Source organism: Ptychodera flava, chromosome 16 (genome assembly GCF_041260155.1).
Source record: "Ptychodera flava strain L36383 chromosome 16, AS_Pfla_20210202, whole genome shotgun sequence".
Classification (NCBI taxonomy): Eukaryota; Metazoa; Hemichordata; class Enteropneusta; family Ptychoderidae; genus Ptychodera; species Ptychodera flava.
Genome location: NC_091943.1, coordinates 4,471,242 through 4,492,833, shown reverse-complemented (window position 1 = coordinate 4,492,833; position 21,592 = coordinate 4,471,242). Strand labels below are relative to the sequence as shown.

Below are 21,592 nucleotides of genomic sequence, written 5' to 3'. Positions count from 1 at the left end.
GTGATACGTAAAAAAAATGCACGGATCTGAGGGCGCTTTCTCCCATAGCTTTACACGGGCACGTGAATGTAGGTATATGATAATGCAAGTTTTGGAGTGTGTGCACAACACACGTACGTACGTATAGAGCGCGCGCGAGGCATGTTCAGGCGCTCGTCCAATGGGTCCCTTGAAACCGTTCAGCAGTGAACGCGCGGATACAGCCACAGAGGATAGGGCGCCTGGAAACCGTTCGTGTTACGGAACGGGCGTTCCGTACGGCTTTTTTAGCGCACGCAAAATTCTATTGTTCTCGATGGTAGATGTATAATAATATAAATTACTCATAAAAACAAGTGTATTACTTAAGAAGAAAAGCAGATGAGCTTACAGTTGTAGGTTACAACGACCTTACATCACTATCCAATTATCCCAAATTAGTTCCAGTCCTGTTACTTGTACATTTTAAACAAATTAACACGATTGGAACTAATTTGGAATTATTAATTGGATGGTGAAGTACTGTCGATTTAATCTACAAATGTAATCTCATCTGCTTTACTATTTTATATTACACACTTGTTTTTATGAGTAATTTGCAATATTGCAACATTCAGCTATATGGCACTTAACACGTTTGAGAAACATATCAAAATCCAATTATCCCAAATTAGTTCCAATTGTGTTCAAAACTAAAATTCGCACGAGAAGTGACAGGTGATGGCAACTGCTCTTCTCCCCGACTAAAACTTTTCCTCTTTCGGCCAGTCAGTTGTCCCGGATGGAAAATTCCCAGCTGCCCCTCCCCCCCCCCCTTTAAAGAGACACCGTCGTCGGAACTGTGCCTGTGCGAGTTTCTTGTTTACAAACAATGAATTTCGTGCACGATATCCATATGCACCTCATCATCATAGCTACAACATTTAAATTATACGATGTAGATTATGACAGACATGTTTTAACTTTCATCAATCACCATCATACCTTGGATACAGTGTTTAAATTGGTCGCATGGGTCCCATTCGACCTTTGAAGTTGGAGCGCAGTTCTGACGACTGTATCCCTTTAAAGAGATGTTGTTATGGTGCATTCCTATACAGTGCCGAACGTGTCCATATAGCTTTGTTTGTGCATGGCTTTTCTTCCCTTTCGTTTTTCTGGCGTTCAAAACCTGCATATTAACATGAAATACAATATTCTTGAAAATGTCAAGCGAAAAACACTGTGTAACTGTTCAGTGTAGTGCCAATGCTTTTACGCTGTCCCGCTTCTAGTCATATCGTATAACGAAAGTTCATCTCACTCTGTCAACCACAAAATAATTTACAGCTTGCTGTTTCTGCGATACCCATGCCCGTTATTCATAATTAATTATAAATGTTTGCTATTTCTATCGACGTTGGTGATAGCATGGTAGAACAGTAGGACTTAAGGCCAGTCATTCTGTCTCTCTGTCTGGTTAACTCAAATATGTCATTTCATGAGCTGGTCAAAGCGAAACATTTATTTTGCTGGCGATGGAGCGAATAATTTAATGTCTACCTGGGACTTCTCACTCTGCTGTCTGGCTGTAGACAGTCATTCATATTGTATCCAGACAACAATAGAATATTGCCAACTTTATCTTTAATCGTTTATGTGAAAATTATACGGTGTCTTCAAATGCGGGATTGGTTCGCTTGAAGGAATTGATAAACACAAAGGGGTTGAGATCGTATGTAAAGAATGCCAATTTATCATTTTATTTATCGATGTTCTTTCCGCGACGCTAAATCCATAATAAAAAAATTAATTCAAAATGTGAAAACTCATCCTTCGATTTTCAAAGCAATGGACCGAGACCCTTAAAAGCGTACTGATAGTGTGTTAAAGGTCATATGTCCAACTGCATGGAAACATAGGAAAAAAATCTTCCTGCAATAAAGTCAACTAAAGCTGCCATCTTTGCAATATTTTTTTAATTTGCTAATGAATTATGACAGCCCTTAAAAACAGAGTTGAGCCAGTTTAGGAGTGTCATTGTCTTTGTTACTGTTTTCAGGGTCAGTGCGTACTCATTAAAAGCAATTACAATGTATAAATGTATTCATGAGACATTTCTCCTTTTTATTTCTCACGACCTTAAAATGTCAAATATACATATTTATGCGTAAGCAGGTCAACTTTCCATATATTTATTCCTCTACATATTTCATAGCGCCGCTTCTTGTTGTTCTTGTCTTATTTAAGTTTGGCTCATCGGGTCTCACACCCATTCTGCAATTATCTTCACTTGCCCTTGGACTTCCACGTTTGACGCAGAGCGTCGCTAACGAAACAAAGCCATTCTAAGTCCTAATTCCAAATTTTCATGTTTTGTTACAACAATTCGATAGGTAAGAACTCGAACGCTACTAACTTTCGCATCTGATGTACCGCCTCGAGGCATGTCTCCTATAAAAAAACCGATTTCACGATGGCTTGCACAGGTCTTACCCGTGTGTATTGGCAAGCAATTAGTGAACAAGAAGTAGGCTGGCCCTGTGACCTTTTGTGACCCGATTAAACCTGATTAGATTTTTTTCTGCAATAGTGTCTATAACAATCGCTTATCAATAACCGCTCCGTTCTCTCAGTCGTCTCTTGAAGATACACCCAGCAACGCTGCCGCTTCAGAAACAAACGTTTGTGACAATGTCGTTTTCTCCGGCATACCGGTAGCAATATATTTCATACAGATTTTAATGTGACAACTTTATCGCCCTATCCGATCGTGTTACAAAAATATGTGTGTAACGACAGGTCTAAGTAATTAGGAAAAATTATCAATTGAGCTTTTCGCAATACCCAGCCTTAGATGACAGGTTTTTGTCTTGTATAGTACGGCCGCTGCTACAATACTGTGAACGAAAATTTATCTTTGACAGATTATGAAAAGCAAAGTTTAGAAAAAAGTTGATAGACAATTGCTTTTTTATTACAATTTAATAACAAACCAACTATCGCGTTGATCTGGTAACCCGATTGTCTGTTTAATGAGATGTTTGACCTTTCATAATGTTCACCTGTATCTGTGACAAGAAGAGAAGGCTTTCTTTACATCTGTTTGCGCATAATACATTTGTGTCCTCTCTCTCTCTCTCTCTCTCTCTCTCTCTCTCTCTCTCTCTCTCTCTCTCTCTCTCTCTCTCTCTCTCTCACATCACACCACAACACAACACAACACAACACAACACAACACAACACAACACATACAAATAATCATCCTCACCATTAGCACTACACTGCACACGTAACACACCACCCCCACCCCACCCCCCCCAAGGCAAAAAATAAATTGTGCTGTTCTGATAACATGTTTTTCAAAAATAGGGTAGGTAGGTCTGTAGGGATTGTTTTTTCCAAAAAAAAATTTAAATATGCATTTCTCAGGGGTTAAGGGGACACAACATTACCAGAAAAATGCATCATACATATAAAGAAAACAATTATAAAAGACATCCTATTTTAAGCAAAAATCAAGTAACGAACGCATGATTTTACGGGTTTTTTTCTTTATTTTTTTTACTTCCGTGTTTACGTAGCTCTAAAAAGTTAGGATCGGCAGGTAAAAAATAGGGTAGGTCGGGTTATCGGAACAGCACAACTTTTTGTTCGGCCTAATCTCGATATGCATACACAAGCAACGAACTTTGCGCTATCATCGAGTACTGCACCTTTCTCTGTCTCACTACGAGAGAAAATGCAACTGACGTCATTCATGGTAATTACGTGACACTGATACTATTGTTATTCTGTAAAAATAACATGTCTGCTCGGTCAGAAAATACGCACTTTTCAAGACTGAAACACAAGAGTGTTCAATGAACAGGCTTATTAATGTTAAACAGAAAACGATAGGCTATCGCGACCGCTGTGCATTGATTGTAACTTGTGTATGCAAACATATCAGTCAGTGGCTGAAACACGCAATGTTAATAGCGACGTGTAGCGCGATCACTTTGTAACTAGAATAGGAGACAAGTAATCTTTGTTGGCATATTTTTGTGATACTTGTTAATTTAGAATGACGATTCTTAAACCACACTTGACTGGCAAATATTGTGCATTTCATGACAAAAAATGGAAAAGTCAGAATCCATCACAAATTTCCTGCTAACATTTAAAATATCACAATCAGATTTCAAAAAGGAATATTATTAAAAATATAATTTTGCTGATTGTTTTCTAGTATGCTATTAAACATATAATGCACATTGAATTATACTACAATTTCCATTTCCTGTTTTCAATATCGAAATAAAAATAATGGTGCTTCTGGATAGCGGAGAGTCTGTGACATGATTTGAAAATCCGAGCGTGGTCGTTAAAATAGGGGTAAATTTTATCATTTCTTCACGTCACATGACCATTTGCGTCAAAATTGCGCCAAATTTCAACATAGAAGGTGCTTTCTGAATGGCATTTTGCAAAGTTAACTGCAAAGTGAAGTGAGAAAACGGGTCTGTATGGTTTCAAATTACCAGTATTAAATATGACGTCATGAGACCTTGCCCCCAATCGGGTTAGATTAATACCACAATGAGACACAGAGAGTGATAAAGCCACTTGACACAAACATTACACAATCATGATAATAAATTTTATCAACTTACCCGGATATGGCCCTGACTTCATTTTCCACCACACACAGGCATTTTACAGTTGTAAACGTATTATATTATAGGGCGAACAAACAGAAACCAGCTCGTAGGGATTTAAATGAAGAGTGGTATGTAGAGTGGACTTTTTAATATTTCTATTTTAGTTCTCGATAACAAAAATAAATGTAATAAAAACTTACAAAATAATAGAACGTCAGTATTAGTAAAGCTATTTCATTACAACACTCAACGAAAGAACAGTCAGTATCTATTTATGGAGGATAATAAGATAATTGTTAAATCTGCAAGGGCGGCTCTTTTAATAAAATTATTACAAATTATGTTTTGTTTGGTCAGTGGCCCACATGGCCAATATTGAAAATTATGCTGTTTGTTCAATGGCCCGAATGGACAACATTGAAAATTATACTCTGTTTGAACGATGGCCCATATGGCCAATATTGACAATTAGTATCATACAGAGACAGTTTCTTATTTTGGTTGGCTATTACCATTGCGCTACTAGCATGGACTTCCTGTCATTAACGGCGTCATGCGTGCTAAGGAAAGGCAACATCTTCGTTACTACGTGGCAAGTTACTCAATTTGAAATTCTCGTTTTCATTTATCGATTAAAATAAGGTTGGTCGATAAAGATACCGTGCAGAAAGTATTATTTCAAATTTAGAAATACGGTGCTCATTCAGGCGCATTCAACGTTAAAATCCTATTTTAATGTGAATGAACATCTGACATTATTGAAAATAAAATTTGCCTACATTTCAACTCCCACTCTTTGATTTTAAAGAAAAAATCCAGTTGACCGAATAATGGCATGGATTGGTGGTCATTTGTGACTGCCGTGCAGGAAAGACAATTTATCGATCACGTTTGTGACCTTGTCGTGACCTTAATGGCGATAGAGGGCGATCGATCAACATATATCATAAGCATGACCTTAAAACCGACATTCTGTACTCTCTGAATTAATAGTTTATACTCCTTAGTGTATTTTTATTCTTCTGTGTAGGCCAATAGTTGTACGCATGCGTAGTTTAGTGACGAGGGTTTCCTATGACATGGAAAAGATACGCAGTCAATGAGACACCAGAACAATTCTAAAAATACATAATTTTGCATTTTAATTGAACCAATAGACATATTACACTTGATATCTTGCAAACATAGCTACAAAGTACAACTATCTAAAATGGTTGGACGTCTAACGTGTACAAAAGACTTTGACGTTTGAAGTTGTGAACTTATCAAATCTGAAGGTTGAAGAGGAAGTGCAAAAGGTCGAAGGTCATAGGTGACGCAAGATCGTCCGTCGATTTTCTCAGTATGTGGCGAAGATCTTCGTTGTATTATTAACATCTACTAAGGCCTTGATAGTGTGGATATTTTTCATTCAAAATAGGAAGCCACCGATTTAAACAGAATAGGGTGGTTTCTGTCTTAAATCCACTTATCAGATCTCATCCAATCTATCGAATTGGAGACGCGCTCATCCCAAGACAAAAGTTGATAACGTGTATACGACTCTTGCACATGAGTCAAAAACGCCATTGTTTTCCCTGTGACATCGCAACTGAGTCAATCGTCTCTGACCTTGACAGACATGTCCTTGAGCTAGGGACTGATAGACATGAACAATTTTAATAATGGGTTTGTCCAGTCGCACTAGCTCTGTGCAAGACTGAACATAGCACAGGATATTAGATGGAATATAACGGTAGTTTGCTGGATAATTTCGAAGTTGGTCTACTTTCGTTATTGATATGCTTGTTATACAGGAAATGTTGCGATCTTTGGCTTCCTAAACTACCAACTCTGTGACAGTCCTATATTGATACAAATTACGCAATGGAAACCGATGCCATGGGTGAATGTACAGTTTTCAAGGTTATTTGTCGTTGCCATAGTGCAAGGAGGATTGTGTGAATATTTATCAAACTCTGTGATACCAGCGTAAAGTTGGCGTCATCCTCATCCTCACCCTCAGCCTCAGGTGACCTTTCTAGCTGACGCTGAAAACGACGCTGCTCAGCGTCAGCTTCAGCGTCGTATCCGAAGATTGCCGAAGTGACGCTACCCGATGACGGATAAATGATAAATTTCGCCAATAACTTAAGAAAATAACAACTCCATTCTTTCTCAACTTTCTTTTGAATCGTAAAACTGGTTCGCAGGTAATTTTTAATCGTTAAAATATCTCATACAGGCTAGATTTTTGGAAATGTACGTAATTTTCAGTCCATGGCTCCGTGGATGTGTTTGTTTGTATCCTCTCAACTCTTGCGTTAAGGTTTTCCAAAAATTGGTTCAAAAAGGTACACATGGTCCGAAATTTGTAAAAATCACCACTATGAGAGGCGATATGAAAGCCCTAATTATTCAGAGGATATATAAAATAATTAACTTGCAGAACTATGACTTGAGGCCTGAAAAGTCAACGCCACCTTTGAACTTTAAATTGAAATTAAGGGCTAAGAATGTTGCATTGTAACTACATTGTGAGAAGCAGAGAGTTTACTAAATATTATGAAATACAAACCCAACTGTGTTCTGATTAACATTTACAGTGATATGAAACTTGGAGCACATTTTTAGAGTCGTTTTTACACTTACTATTCCATCAGACGCATTCGGGAATAATCGGATCTGACGCCGGTGAAGCTGATGCTGTAGCGTCATCCTCATCCTCATTTTCGCGTGACCCCTAAGGCTGAGGATGAGGATGAGTATGACGCCAACTTTACGCTCGTCTCTGTGATCACATTGTAAGGGTCATAAGGGTCATAGGTCAGGGTATCAATTTGAAATATCAATGCACCTTGACGCATGCGCTCCTCAGAATTTCAAAACAAGTGATTATGCAGTGCAATAAACAATTTTAGATTGGATGACGTCATTGGTTACATGATGTACTGAAATTCAAACGTAAATGTTGAACAATTTCATACTTCAAGATGCAACAGTAAAGTCTGAAAAATTCGTGCCACCTTTTGTTGTCGTTGGATGTCAACATGTTTTTGTGGAAGAAATTAACCATATCAAACGTTCGTATCAACTTCTGATTCGTATTATCGAAGTCTTTTGTACACAGAAATAATAGGTCGATCTTTATGTTTGCGAAAGAGCATGCGCAACATGATTTCCGCATATCTGTCAAATATACTCAGTATGTCCTAGTCTTAAAAGGAGTTTAACAAGGAACATTTTATTTTCAGTTTAAAAAGATATTATAGCTTAGTGATTTTTCGTCCTTTAAGTTCTGCTCTCTGTTTTAATTTTACAAAGTCGGTTAAATCAAAGACACTGTAATCGCCTACGCCTGTGTGTTTCTGAGATGCAAGAAATTATCGGCATGTGGACGTCGTTGTAAATCGGAAAAAAGTAAATGTGTTTCTGTCGAACACTATCTAAAGGGCACGAATCCTTCGACAAAGAAAACAAAAGAAAGAAAAGGATATCCGAAACATCTACAGAGGGCGACCTTGTTCCGGGCGTACTACTGAAAGACAGCGGGCAGTTGTAGACACAATTTTCGTCGAAAAATTAGTCATTTATGAATCAATGTTTTCTAAAAGTTTCCTCCTGCAGTCTATATTGATTTTTGAGATAAAAATCTGTTTTAGTAATTATGAAGCGAAGGTGGGTAACTAAATGTATCCATAGCAATGTTCGATGCGATATTCACAGCACTGTTGACAGTGTCAGTCTTAACTTTCAACGACTGTAAGACTTCGTAGGCACCATAAACTCCTCCTAGGATCAAACAAAAACAGAAAATAGAATTGAGCATAGACGTTTGAAAGTCTCGTAAAGGGAAGGGGTCGTCAGAACTGCGCCTGTGCGACTCTTTTGTTGACAAAAGTAGTAAAGAAAGCGTGGACAACTGGGATGAAGTAAGAATTTTACACCCCATTTTATTCATTTATCTACATGAAGCGAAGGAAAAATAACCATCCATGTAACTAAAGTATGAACCTGACCTATATACGAACTCACGCACGCGCAACAGTGCATTGTCCTGAACTAAGCAGGGAAATTCCCTGCTGAGCATGTTTATACACGTTCCGAAGGTGGGAAGGTGGGAAATTCCGTGTGAGTCATCACCATCAAACTAGCCTATATAAAGGGACTTTACCCCCGTTGTCAGTCCGGCCGGCCGGTCGCGGAGTCTAGCTGATGTTGAACACGAAGTTCCTATCGGTGCGAACTTGTTCACCCGATAGATAAAATTTTAGTAATTTCCTCTGAACTTAAAATATGACGAAAGACCATTACTTCAAACAAAATGAGTCGTTTCAGATGAATGGTACTGATATCTAAAGTGTTCACTCTTTTATCTCTACGTACAAATGTAGTTCCTAAGTCGTTCTCTATTCTATTCCCACAACAAAACATTCAATACTCATTTCCCCTCCCCGATCTTTATCAATACTTATGATAATATCACAAGTTGTTCTGTTATCTGTTTTCATAGCATAATATCCAACCAAATCGTCAAATTCATCTCCAGTAGCTAACTTTACACATCTAATGAGAACTGTACCATGTTGAAGTATTTTCATATTATCAGTCATCTGTTGATTTACTGTCTGTAAAGTTAATTCAGCTGCCTCATCACCGACACTTTTCAGACCCAGTTTCTTTAAAGTTGTGTCCCAAAATAATCTAACTGGAACTCCGCTAGCTGTATACGAGCAATAATTCTCCCCCTCGTTTATCCACCTTCTTAGTGTATTATCTGCCTTCATTATTGTATTAAGAGGACTAATTTTAAGATGAATTGGTATACCAAGAAGTGCAATGTATGGATTCGTAGGAGTAAGCCAACTACGAAAATCTAACAATTTATATTTGTTTACATTGCTATCAAAATAAATCACATTCGGAGTTCCTGGTGGTCAGCAACACCTCCTGCAATTTCACTATCCAATATATCTAAGATGTTACGCGGCACATTATAAGGCATGAATTTCTGACTAGCCGAATCCCATGTCAGAGCAAAAGGAGTAGAATCATTCGAAGCCTTTGTGGCGTCAATTACAGTTTCATCAATGTCTTTAAGTTCGGAAAATTCTACAGCATGTTCGTGGGGTGGCGCCGCGGCATTGGCTAAAACGAAATATTTTTCGCGGTCCTTGTAACGAAGGACGTAATCCTTATTATGATTAGCAGCCATCTTAGTATTATTGTTAACTTTAACATCACTCAGATCTTCAAGCTCAAGATTTTGCATACGAATTGTACCTAGACCGAAGCCACTTGGATCAGACATAATTATGCTATATACAGTGAAAATTAAAATAATACCTTGTAATATACACAACCATGGCTTCAGCTATAGGAATGACAGTTCTCGGTGCTGTATTAAATGCAACGGCATTCACAGGAGGAAATATTATCGGACAAAAGCTTTCCGGTAATGGTGATGCTCTTATTGAAGAGAAGGTCCGACATGATAAAGCATTAGAAAAATTTGAACATGATCGCAACGTCTGGTCAGAAAAAAGATTACTACAGGCTGACTGGGAAAGAGAAAATCAGGCAAAGGACGCACATGCTGCGGCAGAATTAAGAGATACAGATGCAGAAATCCTGGAAGAAGCAGAAGCGGTGCAAAGCAACTCTACGTCAGGCCCCTTTCGGAACGGTTCCGAAGGAGCAGTTCAATTCTCAGATTATTATCAGCCCAGTCCTGAGCAAAAGAAATATGAGATGATCTATATTGCTGGAGGATTGGTCGTGGGATGGTTTATCTTCCGATAGGGTTACACCGGTAGGGGCCCGCTTCGGGACTACAATAATTCAATACAAAAGCTAATTGGCCAGTTATTGAAATCGATCATGTTTCCATCCTGATCCGTTATCCAGATACGAATTGAATTCATGTAATCTCCCCCTTTCTCAATGGCATAGAAATTGCTCCGTTTTTAAAATCGTAAGTAACCTTTCACTTATTTCTCTCGTATCCCGGATGGGAAGTATTTGTAAACAGTTCGATACTTTCCCCTGTATGTATCCTCCGGAGGCACCCGAACCAAATGAAACATAATTTCCAGTAACATCGACTACATCTGAATGAACTATATATTTAGTGACTGTTAAGAAATCCACTTTCTTCGGACTAATAGTACTTTTTATAACTGGGTTGTCCTCAGGTTTATCTGAAAAACCAACGACGTTGGCAAAGCTACCTGTAGCATTGAAATAAACTTTAACATCTTTAGCCAAAGTTAGATAAACATGGTTTGTCGGCAGATGTTTTTCAAAATTAATTTTTTGCTTCAACCCGATTGCTTTGTTTAACGTATCGATATTGTAGTTACCTGGACGTATTGATTTAGTCTTCTTCGGTTGGTCACCTTCTTGATATTTTATTACATTATTCGTCGATGTTATGTTATGCCATGAATTATATAGTCCGCACTCTAGCAGTCTTATCTTCGTAAACTGTGTCGTGTCAATACAAGGGTAAAAATTAACAGTAACAGGTTCACCTGTTTGACTTTCAATCCAAATGATCATTGTTGTGCGTTGTATGTATATATTACTAAGTATAAGTGTTCGATGAATATTATTATTATTCCGAAGGTGCCCATTACGAAGTATAAGGTTCTGCAGGAATAATATTTTTCTGTTCAAGGAGATCTTTGGTCGCTACCGCGGCAGCAGTCGCACCGCCTAATTTTGCCAATCGAGTTAAATTTGGTCTACTTGGATCGCCATATCTATTTTCAGAAATTTGCTGGAGATCATTAGATATCCCATCGCAAGTCCTGCGATTACAATACCATCGTACATTGTGTTTACAACTGTTTTAATATCCATGATTGCTGACTAGTATATAAAATAAAAAATAAAAATAAAAATATGGGTAGTTAATCCATCTCATACAATGTAGAGGAGCTGGGAACACCCCCTCTCCCTCCCCCTCCCCTCCCCTGTCGGAACTGTTCCGGAGGGAGCTGCTACGTGCTCTGTTTTTTTCGCTTTCTGGGGGAGGATCTTTCCGAATGGGACAAATATGTCGAGCACGCCCCCAATATAGCCCTAATGCAGTCAATGAAACTCCCACAATTCCTAAAACAAGATAACATTTATTATACCAGCGTGAATTATTATCACACTGTTCTTTCATTGTAGGCGGTAGGTCTGCTACCGCATCATTCCCCTCCCCCCCTCCCTCCCCCTCCATTGCTTTTAGTTTCTTCTCCTTGTTTTTCCTGTTCCATTCCGCTAATTTCTTGCCCGCAGCAACTCTCCCTGGATGCTTCGTCGGTAACGACACTTTCTCTATGTTGCGCTGTGTCGGTGGTAGAGTCGTTGTTTCCGTTTGCGGTGTGGGCCCCGTCGTCGGCGGGGCTTCTGACGGAGTCGTTTGCTGAGTCGGCGAAGTTGAATCCATTTATTTCAGGTACTATATTAAACCCGATTTTTTTAAAATTTAAATGTTTACCCGTAATTAAACCGGTGGAAATTAGAGCAATCAGGGGCCCCCATGTGTACCCTATCCGTCCTGATAATCGTTTTATTTCACTGTTTAGAATAAAATCCTTTTAAGATCAGTGGCATAGTTATCTCGATCATCGATTGGAACTACCTGACTTATTGCACGGGCTCCTAGATCTATGAAACTTTGAGTGATGGTATCACTTATAAGAGAACTGTATTTCGCTTCGTACATTTTGAAGGCTTTATCCACCGTTTCATCTTTCCATTTTTCTACGTCAACAACTGTAATCTCCTTACCAAAAAATAACTTACTTTGACCACTTGCGATGACACAGAGTATTTTTTCACGTTTCGTCTCTATTATGGATCGATTATTGTCCGATGCTGCGGTTGGCCCTTCGGAATGCGCTGTCGTATTTGCCGCTGCCGATGACTTTATTAAATTCTCCATTGTTTGCAGTATGTTATCTATTCTTAGTAAAAAATAAAAAATTCGTTTAAACCTGAATCCGAAATATAATATTAACATGGTCTGGAATGTTAGTACGATTCTGAAGTATGGAAAATTCTCCTCCATTTAAATCTATCTGTATATAGAAACACGAATAATGAGTACAGACCTATTCCCAGTTGCTTTTCAATTGAATAAGACGAGCATACCAACAGTACAGCATGCTGATATTCCTACCAAACCGAATGGAGGAATAAAACCTATTCTCATGGACTTAGAAATATATGTAACGCCGACAGAAAAATTTACTTTTCATCCACGGGATGTATTTAAAGATAACGTAATCACTCATCGATCAGCTAAAGAAAGTAATGTCTGGCTGGGCGGGCCAAACATGAAATACTGGGACCAACAATTAAATTTTGCCGTATGGTGCAGCACTACTGGTTGTGGTATATCATTCACCCATCTCTTCGGTTCGAAGGGAAATTTCCGCCCCAAATACGATCATTCTGCCGTTTCCATGTATATTTTACAATACGTCGTATCCTTCACGAAATGGGCGTTGCACTTCCAGACGACCCCCTCCCCACCTTCAAAGCGGGCGACAATCCGTACAATCTCATCCAATATGAACTTCTATGTACAGAATTTGGAAATATAAGTCCAACGAAGTCCGACTTTCGTTATCGAAAAGGTCAAAATAAAGGTCTTGGTTATGGATATGAATATTACACTAATCGTGGGCCCGTTAGACAGCCAAAAGCGATATACAACGGTCATGACTTTTTCCTCTCCGCTGATGGAGGCGTTTTCTATACACATACAATTTTTGGAAAGAAAAAACATGTACTGCCTGCCAAAGACAGACCACACTATTATTTCTTCCGAAATGATGGATCGGAGGGACAATACAATAGTTTCATTCCTCTGAAGGGAGACTCGGGACTAACAAAGGCCGGTCTCGCCCGCCTCAATGAAAGTCTTGAAGCCTATGTATATTGCATACTCGGCGCACAAGCAAATATTCGCAGTACCATAGTGGGTGATACTGGCAGTGCAGAGCAAGTCCGAAAAGAATTCGGTGTTCTCCTCGAAGATGAAATTCGTAATACCGACAAAGTAATTAGTTATAGGCGATATCAAGACACAATAATGAATACTGGTGTCAAACTTGATATGGCAGTCTCACCAAATTTACTTCTCTTACCGTCTGAGATGGTCATTCTTTCGGGCCCGGCGATCTCAGGTTATAATAATGAATTGCAATACGCAACAGAATCTATGGTGTTCGGGGTGAACGGTGATATAAACACGGAAGTTCGAGAAAGTGCTGTACACGAGATGGAAGGAGGAGGGGAGGAGGGGGGAGATCCTGTGAAGTGGCAGGACGAGCCCGGAGAGTCACCTCACAATGACACGACTCGGGGACCCCCTCCCCTCCCCTCCCCGGAACGGGCAGCAGCCGTGACCAGCGTAGACCCTATTCACGAATATGGTAAAATTGGTTTGTTATCTTTAGCAATATTCATTACTATTGTAGGTACTGGAATAAAGTCACTAACTATATAGTTCATTCAGATGCTGTCGATGTGACTGGGTTTCATCTAACTCGAACCAGTAACTTAAAAGAACTAGAAGAGATTCATTAATTTACAGTATATAGATCCAGAGGAAATGTCAATATACGTAACCCCACCATTCAACATGATTATAACTGGACCGACATATTCTGGCAAAACAGAATTTATGTTGGACCTCCTCACCGGTCCGTACTTAAGGAAATTCGAATATGTGATATTCATTTGCCCAACATTCATGAATAATAAAGCGTATAATAGAAGATTCATTTTCACCGATGATAATGTGTTTGTGTTTCCAGTCGGACTCGATGCAGTGGATGATACATTAACCTACGTGCATAAAGAATGGGCTGGAACGAACACTTTAATAATCCTCGATGACTGCGCCTCGTCCAAAGATATGAAGAAGCGCAGTAACGTTTTAGTCCAACTTGGTTTCAGCGCAAGACATGACAGATTATCTGTCTGGGTTCTGACTCAACAATATACTAGTATTAGTAAACCATTTAGGGAAACATACAGATGTTAGTACTATTTTACACACCGAACAAGATAGACAACAAAACTATTATAAAAGAATATGGAATGGAGGTGTCAGAACAGGAAGCCGTGGGCCTAATCAAGCAATTGAAAAGTAGGCCATTCAGTAAACTAGTATTTCGTTTACGGAATCCGTACGACATAAAATTTTTCGTATAATATAGCAATTATGGCTGCGCCCGAAGGTTCTACGAAGGTACTCTTAGAGAATTATATTACAACCCGAAAACTGGTTTTGGAGGTGTGCAAAAATTGTATGACGCAGCACGGGCCAGCGGACTCCACGTTACTAAGAAAGAGGTACAGGACTGGTTAAAAACTCAGCTAACTTATAATCTACATAAACCGGTACCTCGTTCTCATGCTACGGGCGGCCGACGCGTTTTTGTAACATCGATAGACTCTCATGGCAAGCGGATCTCGTGGAATTCCCTCCCCCGTTCGCAAAAGAGAACCGTAACATTCGATACATGCTAACAGTAATCGATGTGCTCAGTAAATACGCATGGGCTAGGCCGATACAGTCAAAAACGGCTGATGATACATTACAGGCGCTACAAGACGTGATTAAGAAATCTGGGAGAAGGCCCGACAAACTTCAGACAGATGAGGGGCGGGAATTTACTAATCGAAAAATGCAGGGGTGGTTGGAGGAGGTGGGAATTCACTGGTTTCACACCTACAGTGACAAAAAAGCTAGCGTCGTTGAACGTTTTAATCGGACTCTTAAGACGATGATGTGGAAATACTTCACATATAAACAGACACGTGAATGGCTTTCTATTCTACCCCACCTTCTCGAGAATTACAATAACACCGTTCACGGAAGTATCAAAATGAAACCCAGGGACGTAACAGAGGAGAACGATTGGCAGGCATTTTATACACTATTCGGTCCTGAGTTGGCAGCCGGGGGAGCCAACCCTGAATTCAAGCCGGGAGAACGTGTCCGAATTACAAAATACAAGACCACTTTTAGAAAGGATATTTACCAAATTGGACAGAGGAGATTTTCGTGGTTTCAAAAGTTGTGTACGCAGCTGGCTTGGGAACACCACCAGTTTACAAAATAAAAGATCTGAATGGAGAGGAAATACTCGGCACTTTCTATTCTGATGAACTTCAGAGCGCCCTTTCGGAAGGTGCCGACGAGCTGTACAGAGTAGAACGAATTTGAAGACGAAAAAAATTAGGGGAAAGAAATATTATCTGATAAAATGGACGCGGTTATCCGGAAAGTTTCAATAGTTGGGAGCCAGAGGAAAATGTTATTAGTACTACGTAAGTACTTCGTAAGTTCCTGTGCTGGTTCTTGTCAAGTACTACGTAAGTTCCTGTGCTGGTACTTGTCAAGTACTAACGTAAGTATTTACGAAAGTTATTCAATAAGTACCATGGAAGAAGTCTTAATTTCTTGAAAGCCGAAAGTGTCAGTTTACCACCTCGCTTCCACCCCCCACCTGGCCAAGTATTTATCATGTACTGTCGTAAGTAATGTTCACTTATTGCATCTTTTTCGGCAGTATGTGGATGAGGTGGTACCACTCAGTTCCTGAACATATTAAGTTTGCAAGATCTTCAAAGCGACTTCTCATGTTGCCACGGTCCGTTCTTTCGAGCGCCCCTTTTTCAGCTTTATCAATAAGTTCTGGCTGAAGTATAATGTACACAACTGACATGAACCATAGACAAGTAACTCCAAAGTCCACCCTTTTCATCATATCAAGTGCTCGTAAGTCAAACGGAGCATTATAAGCACACACTGTTTCACAAGCATTAAGAAGTTTGTGTAGGTTCTTGAGTGAGACTCGACGTTGTTCTAGTTGTTCTTGACCAGGTGGATAGTACGCTTTTTCAAGTTCCTCCTCCTCGAAACCGTCTATTAAAAATCCCTGGCTTCCGCTATCGCGTGAGCTGCCCATGCAATTCCAAAGTCAAAAGCTTGTGGAAAATCTACTGGTCCGACTGTCTCTGTATCAATCGTTGGATTAAGTATATTCTTGAGAACTTCAGGCGTAAGGGGCTGATAATTACCAAACATGGAAGCCTGTAGTCGTGGCAAATTTCTAAGAAAGTCTGTTTGAACTTGTTGTGAATCTCTTCTAGTTCTTTTAAGGCGGTGATTTCGTACGACCTGGCTCGAGTCAACACATTCCGCCTGCAATAATCCCAAGGCATATCTTTGAATATGATAATGAAACTGGGTAAATGGTCAAATGCTCTAGAAACAATCTTTTTTTCTTCCGACTCCGTGGAAACGCCCCGGATTCTAGAAAAAGTAGATGTTGAATTATGGAAGAGTCACAAATAATGTATTGTTCTGAAGGGAGGGGGGAGGAGGTTTCCTCCTCCTCCCTCCTCCTCCCAGCCTGACATTGTAAACTAAGAGTATGTTCTATAAACTGATTCTGAAAATCGGCAATCGAAACGGGGGAGCGCCCATTATAAAAGTCGGCAATGTTGCTGGAAAAACTAGTGTCAAATTCTGGTACGTGATACGGATCCAAATTTACTGCATCGTAACTCTTACCACTTCCAGTTGGTCCATTTATGAATATGTATGACATTTTGGGGATACTATATCATAGAAATTTTTTAAAAAAATTTTTTTTATTAAGATATATACGATAAGACAATGACAATCCTTTCTATTTCAACTGCAATAAAAATACTTGAAACCGGAGAAAAACATCAAAATTGATGATGGAGGCAAATTAGTATTTGGTGAATATGTAGATCCTTTCATATACGTAGACAGTGAGCTAGAAGTGGTTTTCCCCATCGGACCTAAGTACGGTTCTAGAGATCCAGCTACATGTGATGGGGTGTGTGTCAGTTGGCAACTGAGTCTTCAAAAGTTTACTGATTTAATAATATTCGTACCCTAGGTGAAAGTTTCGATGCATCTACTGCTAAAAGTTATGCTGCTAAGCCTGGCCGCTCACTCCAAGAATAATTCCTGCGGATTTTACAATCCATCTAAAGTGTATCAGAAGCGAGGGAGCGAGGGGCCTCAGCCGGGCATGAGGTATTTTAAATTTCAGTTTAAAAGAGGGAGAGGGAGAGGGGCTCACGATTTCGCTACATGTATTGATATGGTTCAAGAAATTGACTGCGGTTTTAAAACAGTGAGTCCGTTACTACCAGTCCGAGAAAATCCTGCTATTGTACCTCGTAATATCAGGAAAGGTAGTAAGATAGAATTCTTAGCATTTAAACCGCGCTTAAGTAAGCGTGCTCTTTCTTTCACTGTTGAGAGATTAATATTTTGTGCTGCGCCTAATAAACCAGAAATTCAAGATGCGGAAGAAATAGTCGACTTAGAAAGATTAGGTGAGATATATAAACAAATAAATGCTGACAAAAATATTATAGTGGATTTTGATGACCTATCATAAAATAATTATTTTTCATTTTAAAAAATTTTAGGATAGTATATATCATAAAGATTATTATGGCCCGATCGATTACATACAGCATTCAAGGGAGCAGTTTTACAAAAAAAATTTCCTGAAGTCAAGCGAGTCAAGGATATCGGGGAGCTGGTGGATATTGAAGGTATGGTCAAAGAAACGGAACGAAAGATGTACTCTGTTTATACCGAAATGGAAGTCAAATTATCGGATCCGAAAACTGGTAATACACAATCGCGTTCATTGTATGTTAAATAAAAGATACATACACAAAAGATGTAAGAGGATCGGGATCGGATGTGGGGCAACAATTAATAGATCGCTACGATCGTATGCTTGATACAATTGAAAATGTTGAGGGTTCTGGTCTCGTTCTCGAGGAGATACTTAATTTTGAAGTAATTCTAGTAGAAGTTTTACTCGGGGCTGGGGCTCCTACGGGAACGGAACGAGTCCAACTTCCCGGATGGTTAAAAAATAAGCATTGTGTTAGCGATCTGGTGCTACCTTCGGGCAGCGAGAACTGTTTTCAATACGCCATCGTAGCAAGTTTAAAGTTGGCCGACCCCGAGTTTCGTGAAAAGAAATGTGGTCAGGTAAGGAGAAAATGGAATACGTACGCCCCATTTATTGCTGACTACTGTTGGGAAGGTATGCCCACGCCCGCCGATCTGACTATATTCAAGCGCTTCGAGCAGCAAAATCCAGGCATCAAACTTCAAGTATTTCAGATCTACGAAAATGATCCCGCTCCCCCGTCCGACATAACTGTGTTATATAGTGCCCCTGGCGGAGCCCCTGACGGAACCGTTCCGATAGGGGAAGGTGAAGCCCGTTCCGAAGGCGGAGCCGATAGGAATCAAATAGCAAATATCTTACTGATAGTTGGCGAAGACGGCGGCCGTTCTCACTTCGTACCAATTACTGCGGAAAATCGCCTTCGTAATTCTCGTACTAATCGAAAGAATGAGCGCAGAACGAAGTGTATTTGTATGGTTTGTAAAAGAGGTTTTAAGTCAACAGAAGAATTAGAAAAACATCAGGTATACTGTGGAACAGACACTGCCCAGCCAGATTTTCCTAAGGAAGTGTGTCAATTTGAAGGACATCGGAAGAAGGTTCCTTCTCCCTACGTCGTCTATGCAGATACTGAGGCAATTATTGAGAAGGGGACCGGCCGACACATTCCAATTTGTCTTTCGTATGTTATGGTGGAACGGGGCCCCGGGCCGACCCACTGTTTATGGTAAAAGAACATTCACAGGTCTCTCCTGTGTTACAGAATTTCTAAAGGATATGAAAGAACGGGCCGAGTATTATTCGAAATCGTATTATTGGAAAATAATACCGATGAGGGATCCTTCTAATTACCGGCGCGACGGATGTGATCCAGTCTGTATTGCATGTGGAGAGCCGGCAGGATACCGAGTAGTGAAGGAGGAGGCGACCTTCTATTGCGAAGGATGCCGGCCGTCGAGAACCATTCCTATCTACTTTCACAACTCAAGGGATACGATGGTTCTTTTATTTTGAAAGAATTACATGAAATCGACGCCGGAGGGGGACCAGAGCCTAAAATCATAGCTAAGACGAGCAATGGAGGAATTATGGGTCTCTCGAAAACATTTATTTTTCACGCTCAATTGTTGTTGCCGGAGGGAAGAGGGAGATAAAGAGACGTTTCTTTTCTATAAAGTTTATGGACAGTGCTCAGCTGATGATGGGGTCATTGGCGAAGTTGGCAAACTGTGCCGGACCACGGATGGACGGCAGTGACCACTTACGTACCCGGACATTCAAAGGGCGAAAGGTTTCTTCCCCTACGAATATTTAGACTCGGTGACAGACTAGAAGAGGAGTGAGCTCCCGGAGAGGGAGGAATTTTATAGCGAATTGACGGAAGAGGGATTTCGGAGTCTGATTACGAACATGCATTAAGAGTATGGGACGAAGTTGGATGTAAGACGATTCGTGATTATATGGAATTCTATTGTGAGACGGACGTTCTACTTCTTGCAAATATATTCGAAAATTTCCGTGACACATGTTTAGAAGCGTATAAGTTAGATCCAGCCCACTATATGTCAGCGCCCGGCTTGACATGGGATGCTATGTTACTTTACACAGGTAATAAATTTGGGCTCATTCAAGATGCTGAGCAGATGACTTTCGTACAACGGGGAATACGAGGAGGTATCAGCCAGTGTAATATTCATTATTTACAGACAAATCATCCTGCTTACGCTGGCCCCGCCGGCGGGAATTACGATCCGGAGAAACCGTTAACCGAAATAAAATATCTCGATGCAAACAATCTCTACGGCTGGGCAATGAGTCAGGCAATGCCTACGGGCGGACTTCATTGGATGACGATGGAAGAGTGGGAGGAATGGACCGCCGAGGGGGGAGCGGGGGGCGGAGCCGGAGCGTGGGGACCTGGTTCCACCTTTCCACCAAGTTTTCTAGAAGTAGACTTAGAATACCCAGCCGAATTACATGAAGAACACAGCGATTTGCCATTAGCACCGCATCACTATGAATTTCCGAGGCAGGGCGGTCGACTGATTACAAGTGTGATGGATAGAGAGTCCTATGTCTTACACTACAAGTTGCTGGAATTCTATCTTCGGATGGGAATGAGATTGAAAAAGATTTATCGGGTGCTTGCTTTCGATGAAGCTCCATGTCTCGCGAAATATATTGACTTTAACACTAAAATGAGGGCAAAGGGGAGGACAGATTTTGAAAAGAATTTCTATAAGCTGATGAATAATGCAATGTTCGGTAAGACAATAGAAGATGTTCGAAAGTACAGAGACTTTAAATTTGTTTCGGACTGGAACGGTCGGATAGTGGACGTAAAAGATTCAGAAGTATAATCCAAAGATGAAACATATAACTTTCATAACTTCCGAAGAGGATGGCGATTCCTGCGACAGTGCCCTACTGGAACTGAAAACGGATGAGCATAGATATGTAAAACCAGTTTTCATCGGCGCCGCAGTACTGGAACTTTCTAAGCTGCTTATGTATGAGACGCATTACATACTTTCTGGTCAAGTTCCCTGGAATACGATTAGCCTACATGGATACTGACAGTTTTGTTTACAGTGTACCGATCCCGAACCCGGACGGCTCACGCGTCAGCACTTTCAATGATATAGTCCGAGAAGATGTTGAAAAGAATGGTGAGAAGTCTATATATGATACTAGTGGGATGAGTGGGGCCATGGTGACCCCAACTTTCCGAAGATTAATAAAAAAGTGATAGGTAAATTTAAAGATGAGTTGAATGGTGAACCTATTCTTGATTTTGTTGCATACGCTCGAAAGTGTATGCTTTTCGAACTCCAACTTCGGAGACGAAAAAAAATAAAGGGGTGAAAGATGTTTGTGTTAGAAAACATTTGAACTTTGAAGATTATAAAGATCTATTTGAAACTGGGAAGAAGCCGGAGCCGCACAGTTTGTACAGTTTGTACGGAAAAAGGCTGGAGAAATCCGTAGTGAAAAGCGAAGTAAAATCATGATGGCGCC

The 21,592-nt window shown here is 40.1% G+C and overlaps 1 long non-coding RNA gene across 1 annotated transcript in view; it reads right to left on the bottom strand.

The window, feature by feature from the left end:
- Positions 1 to 5,717: 5,717 nt before the first annotated feature.
- The window catches only part of LOC139152576 (uncharacterized), a 40,031-nt gene continuing 24,156 nt past the window's right edge, over positions 5,718 to 21,592 (bottom strand). Inside the window, exon 3 of the long non-coding RNA XR_011556653.1 lies at positions 5,718 to 8,372. This is a non-coding gene — a long non-coding RNA (uncharacterized lncRNA). The remainder of the gene's footprint in view (positions 8,373 to 21,592) is intronic.